This window comes from Bombus impatiens, unplaced genomic scaffold, assembly GCF_000188095.3.
Source record: "Bombus impatiens unplaced genomic scaffold, BIMP_2.2 scf_2222, whole genome shotgun sequence".
Taxonomy (NCBI): Eukaryota; Metazoa; Arthropoda; class Insecta; order Hymenoptera; family Apidae; genus Bombus; species Bombus impatiens.
Window position 1 is genome coordinate 396703 of NT_178641.1, and position 6876 is coordinate 403578.

The 6876-nt window shown below is 44.5% G+C and overlaps 1 protein-coding gene across 2 annotated transcripts in view; it reads left to right on the top strand.

Moving 5' to 3' along the window:
* Positions 1 to 444: 444 nt before the first annotated feature.
* The window catches only part of LOC100746238, a 191328-nt gene continuing 184896 nt past the window's right edge, over positions 445 to 6876 (top strand). The window contains exon 1 of one of the 2 annotated variants that reach the window (XM_033324304.1): positions 445 to 1086. The gene's annotated coding sequence lies outside the window, so the exon portion shown is untranslated. The remainder of the gene's footprint in view (positions 1087 to 6876) is intronic. The other variant, XM_033324305.1, reaches the window with a different exon arrangement.

A 6876-nucleotide genomic window follows, 5' to 3' on the forward strand; every position in this document is an offset into this window, starting at 1 on the left:
CGTGTACTAAAGATACAGCAAAGATTTATTTTTACTACTCTATCTTAACTACTATGCACAGCTGTTGTGTACTTTACCGCATGTATACGCTATATAGTAAAGATTCCTCGATCAAAAGATGATTCCCACGGAAACGTGCCATCCGTAATACAGCAAAGAAAGAAAAGAAGAGGGAGGAAGAGATGGCGACGCGTCTGGCGGCGTCGAAACGGCACAGAAGAAGCCGCGGAGAGATGTGCACGCGGAGGAAGAAAGAACAGCTGGGAGAGGGGAGGCAGGGTCGGCCGGGTCGGAGGGATCGAGAGGGTCATGGGTCACGGGTCGTACGGCATAGCCCTGACCTTCGACCTTATCCCCTTCCAGCTCTTCTCGAGACCCCGTGCAGACCCCTACCAGTCGTACCTAGAACTCGCTTCTACTTCGTGTTCGACTCCGCTTCGGGTCTCGCGGTGTACCCGCGGTGTCGTCTTGCGTTTCTTCCAAAAAATTCCTATCGTTGTTTCTAATCGGTGTGCCCGATGATATCAACTTAAATATAAAAAGAAAAAGAAAAGAAAAAAAAAAAACGGAGTGCAACAAAGTGGCAATAAAAATTTCGTTCCTGTGAAATGTGATTACAGACCTTGACACAGTTTAGCGAGGATAGCAGTTTAACGACGCGCAAGTTTGGCATCGTTTATGTTTTGGTAGCAGTAGATTAGCGAGTGTGCAAGTGCATCTGGTGCAGACGCATGCAGCGGCGTGCAACGTGGCCTCGTGACACGGTGTAACGACGCATTGATTCGATCTTTACAACGGCCGGCCACGCTGATGGAGCCTGTTGTTCGTGGCGTGTGACCGCGTCCGCTCGGCTACGCGCCTCCGACTGCCTCGCTTCTTTGTGTCACGCGACCTCAGCTCGGCCGGATGGTGAATTGATTTTACTCGTCCACTGTTTCTGGATAGACGAGCGCGTGGAAAGGCAATATGGGAATGTGTTTGATAAGAGTGGGGATTATGTAGATTGATAGGCAGATTGGCGCAATGGAATACGTAATATTGTCTCGATGTGTTTCTTCGCGGTTTGGTGACATTTTATCGCAACTGGTTCGTAGTCAATAAACTACTTTCAAAGGTCGTTCGTAATTTGGATATTTGCGCGTTACGGTTTTGCAACCTGTAATATGTCAAGTTTGACATTTTCCTAGTAAATTATATACCGGTAGGTATACGCGTTTTATACGTTGAATTTTCAATACTCGAAAGAGGTAGAGCTTTTGGAAAAAATAGGTAAATTTTTAATGCATTACATTTTGCATACACGACTGTGAAATACCAAGTTCCAACAGTCGATAAATCACGAACAATCGAAAAATCAAATAGCCAAACATCCATAATAAAATTTTGTCATCGCGCTGGTTTCTTTATCGTCCTACTTCGTTGATACGCGCGTGTTACGTAATTCCTATCAGCTGACGAAATATTTCTAATTTCTAACTTACTTTTTCCTCTTATCTCTCACGATTAACGATACAAAAACAAGCGATGCGACTCGTATTCGAGACTCCACGGATTTCTAGCCTTTTTTGTATCGAAAGTTTCGCGCGGTTTGTTATTCGAAACTTGTCGCTTCATTATAAAACGTCGCCGTTAAAAGTCACGAAAATGTTCACGCGTCTGGCTTTCGATTCGATGGATAAATTACCGGTGAAATTGTCGTCCGATGCTCGTCGATGGCGTCTGTTAAACGCATGGACAAATGTCGCTCGTAAATCGGCGTTAGTACCTAGTAACGTTACTCCAGATGCAGTGCTTTCTCTTCGAACGCGAGTGTCGCGCATTACAGTCAACATGATGAATGTAATGACAATAAATTATTCCGGATATCGGCAGTAAAGCCGCTTTATCGCGAGGCAGTACGTAACCCTCGCGTCCATTAAGAAAGAAATCGACTTTGCTGGCCAGAAAATCGTTTCTTCTCCGAGCCTTTGTCCAGACAAATTGCCGTATCTCCAGATAACGGCGTTACATGTCTTTTCAACTTTGCGCAAAAATTCTTTCTTCCGAGTTTCAACTCGAAAGATTCTAATCAATAACAAAATCGATTTCGTATGCTTAGGCAATGAAATCTCTAAGTAGCGAAATAAGAAGAATTTAAGTTGATCATGTTCCTGCTAAAAGTTACAGTCAAATTTCTCTTCTCACTCTGGTAGAAAGAAATAGAATCTCCGTTTTGAAAGTTTTCTGTATCAAGAAAATTGAAGTTTTAGCGTACGCGCGAAAATTATTCGCAAGATAATCGCCATCGTACTTGGACGTTTCCGCTGTTTGAATTTTAAATCGCGGACACATTATCTCAGCGGCACTCTCGCTTTCTATCGTTATCGATAATCTTCGCGTGGAACCGCGGAACGTGTCGCTACGAATCTGTATCGGATGTTGTAAATGTAATCGACGCTTAGAGAGCGGATTACATGTTTAATTACAGACGCAAGCGGCGATATCGCGTAATCGTAAATAAAACGAGACTGATGGATAATCAAGCAGTCCATTCAGGGGTATGATTAATACTGTTATCTGTCGAGTAGCGTGTCGGTCGTTTTGCCGGCTTTATAAACCGATCTTAGATAAACGCTGGTTGCACATCGAAAGAGCTTCATTATTGTGTCGTGGCTGGATAATCTGTTGGTCGGTTGCTTCTCGTTTCGCCACTAGAAAGAATTTCGCTTCGATTCTTCGTGCAATTACCTGCTTCTTCCTGTTTCGCTAACGCATCAACCTCTGTGATTAACGACACGGTTTAAAGCGCGAGTGGGACGAACACGAGGAAAAATCGGCCGAACCGAGTGTTACGATCGGTATTCCGATGATTTTTACCCGAGGCCTAAACCCTTTCCATTAAGTCTCCTTTCACGAAGGATGCTTCGCTCCCGGGCAAGTTAAATTCTTAAAAAAGAGTAATTGCGTCCTTGGCCCTTGATTTATTCTGTTACCGTTGTTCTGCTCCGGCTCCTTTGCTATTTCTACGAGCAGCGTTGCACTTAAACGTTATCGACATTACCGAGGACGCTTCTTACACAAGTGGAATGGAAATTTTGTTCGTTCCTTTCATTGCGGTATGTGGAATGTTGACGAATGTTTCGCAATTCCCTATATTTGTTACGGCCACGCGTAGAAAGCTTGCTTAATCGGAATAACCGTAGGACGACAAGTGGAACACCAAATTCTGGCACTGCTTCGATTGTCATTTCCATACGTTTTTCGTTATCTATTCCAAATCTCCATAATTAATTTTATTTCCTTCGTCTCGACAACTCTATTAAATTCGTAAACTTTTTACACGGAGAACGAGATTTTATAGGCTTCTCAGATTACGATCGCAGTGCTTCGGTACCCCCGTCCAGTTCCTCGATATAGTCTCGAGTAATTACCTCCATAAACACAGAAACCTTAGCCAATAAAAATAAGAGGCAATCCAACCATAGCCATAACAAAATTCTATTTTTTTTTCCTTCTTCTTCTTCTTCTTCTAAAGTCTCCGTCGTCCGTTTCATCGTCAATATCGCAAATCTGTCTAACTACGGAAAGTCAACGTATATCGAGGAACAAATAGACGAGAGATGGTCGTGGAGTGAATCGCCGCGTTGATCACGAGCACAGACTATGTTTATACGCGTGTTCGTGAGCGCGTAGGTGCGTAGGTATATCGTAGATTACGCGTGGCGCATGAACGACCTCGGTGCACGGTTCGTTAGCAAGGATCGCCCTCCTCTTCTACCTCGGCGACGTTGACCCGACGTGGGCGCGGGCCACGCGTCGCTAATGACGAGCAATCAGCCGCGAACTCGATGCAAATCCGGCGTCCAAAGGGCAGTCGGAGAAAGTGATTAGAGGATTGGCTCGTTGCGTTGCCTGGAGCCTGTTCTTTTCCAGAATGTTGAGATCGTCGAGGAGATCGTATAGGAACGTCGAGTTAGCAATAGAGAAGTTGATTTTACGCCATCGAGGATGACATTTAAGTAAGGATCGCGCGTAAAGGAAGGAGAGCCCGTATTTAATCTGTCGGATTTTTTATCGTTATTTTTTCAAACTTCAATAGCTTGGAAAAGTACGGTGAGCTCCACTTGGAAATTCTAATATGGCTTAGAAGAAAAGCAATTTCGTACAAGGCTACGTGGTTGCGGAACTTTAGTGCGAATAGCTGATTCGTCACACGTGGCGTTATTTTTATCGTCTGCGTTAAAAGAAAAATATGGGTCAGTCGCTGGAAGAAATAATTCTATAGTAATCGTTGGTACTTCCCAGAGACTGAACGATTCTCCTGAACGATCCGTTTTGCTCCTAAATCGTAATTCTCGAAAAGCAAGGTATAAAGATGAAATGAAAATTCCAGAAGCAACTTTCTCGAGCTATTTTCAACGCCAACCTGTCAGAACCGAGCTCGATGCCTGGCGAAAATTGCACGTAATACGCGAGTGACGAAGAAAGTCGGTGTGCTCCGATCGAGAGGAAGTTGGAATCGCCTCACCTTCGTAGGTTCTGGTTTTATCTTCGCCGGCCCCTACCAACGCCGCCTCCTGAACCTCCACCACCTTCTCCGAGGTCCGCCCACAACGCGTGCTCCTTCGTTCCCTTCGCTCCATCCCCGCGAACTCCCACGCCACGTGCTCGTTCTTCTCGCTGATCTGCTCCTTTTGGTCCACCAGGAAGCCTCGGATCCACCATCCATCACGGGCAACTATCGCGACTAACGAGTCCGCTCTTCATTCACGACCTCCGGTGCAAAACGGGCTCGCCACGGGTTCAAGGGTCGTGTTTCATTTGGCGAACGATTATGGGCTACTTCGACCAACGAGCGAGCGAACGAGCCTCGTTTTCCAGTAACAATGCCTGTAAATAATGAGACCGTTCCGTGGAAACTGTTAATGGGATTCTTGAATGGTGTTTGGAGGTTCGTGTTAACCCTTCGGCAGTGTAATAAAGTGACGAAGAATTCAGGAAGTAATTATCTCTTTATCTTCGAAATACTGCTAACGGGTTAAACACCGTAAAACCACTGTTAGACGTTATTGAGAGGAATGGCGAAATTTAGAGATTAGTTTTAGAAGTTTTAGTAAGTCGAGCACGTCACCCTTGAGTTTATAGTGTGCTACCTATTCGATGTCTTGATTCAACTGTACTTTAATCGGGAATCGAAAAAAGCGTCTAAAATTTCTAACAGTCTGATCGACGTAAGAAACAGGATAAAAACTTGAAACAACCAGAACCAGGACTGGTATCCGTAGACTTGGAACATCAACCTCTTTTTCTTCGATTCCAATTACCGCAATTATAGCACTTGAGTCACGCTTCGACGCGAATTGATTTACCCTAGAATTCTACGACTCGTTGTTGCACAACCTACAAAAACGGCAAAGTTCACGTATTTTTTCCCCTCTATCCCCCCTCTCTCTCTCTCTCTCTCTCTCTCTCTCTCTCTCTCTGTCATACTTGTCGACAGAAAGGAAGGTTGTCTCGGTAGCAACGTTATTTTGCATGACTTCTTTCTTTCGGAATTCCTTAGTTTTTCACGCTGTAGATTGTTACGTTACGCCTATAGTAACTGTATAGGCTCGTGAGTCATAGTTTAAAGGATAAAGAATGATCGGCGCAGCGGTGGTGCGATTTATTTCTTCATGGTCAAGCGGTATAGAGAAATGCGCGAACAGTTTGTTTCACGCTTCGGCCAGTTCGCCCGGTGAAGTCGGAATGCTGGGCGAACAGGACATTTTTTATGAGCAGAATACATCGAGGAACGTTCGAAACGCGCTTTCTACTTTCTAAAGCTTCCTAGTATTTCGATTTTATGGAACGAGTTATCCGGTTTCATTGCTGTTAGTTAGGATGAAAATAAAAATATATCCGAGATAAAATAAACAATTGTAGTCGAGAGCTACGAGCATCTCGTCGTATCTTTTCGCGTCCATTTTATCACTTTAATGAAATCGATCGAAGCGTTTTATCGTCTATTATTGTATCATTCGACCGTAGTCGAATTAAGTCAATTAACCACGGCAACATTCCAATTTATTTCTTTATTCGTTGAAACCGCAAGAAATATCAAATCATCCGAAACCACGTCAAACAATCTTCCATATACGTTGGATCCGCGCTCATAAAACAAATCACCCATCGCTACGGAACATTATCGATACCTAGCAGCACTTCCACAAAATCGCCCTCGAATATCTCCAATTTCGTTCCATCGACTGGCTCCGTTTCGCAAACACGTTCCGCGCGTTTAGCGCAGGAAAACGGCTGCCACCGTTTACCGCGAAAGAGTCGCCCCGACTTAAAATACCGAGCAATTCCCAATCGAATTGCCTGCGGATAGTGATGGGAGCGAGTTCCATGTGAATTCACGAAGCATAGGTGCGATCTACACGGGTTTCGTTCGTTTTCCTAGCTTGCCAATCTATCGATAATCTACTATATTATTTTATTTATATTTCATTTAATTTAGTTTGATCTACTGTAACGTTATTTTGCTTCTGCGGTTCGTCAATTTATTATCTTAAGATTCTACTACACGCGCCTGCAACTCCTCGGCTCACGTTCTTTCGAAAATATTTCCGAAAAATTCCAATCTGCTTGAAAGTTTCATTTCGTTGGCCAAAAATGTTGCGATCGAATTCGAAGCTACTTGACGCTCACTTATTCCCATCGCTGGCGATCGATTCGAGCTGGTCGCGGATCATTCTAGCAAACCGCACGATTCCAGAAAACATCTAATCCAGCGGATAGGAGGTGGCATTACGGCGTGTTGCGCTAACGCGAAAAACAGTAGCCCCGTTCTGCATGCGGGGAAGGATCGGCACGCCTCGTCTGCGAGGCGAGTGCAGGCCGCCAGTCTGCAAA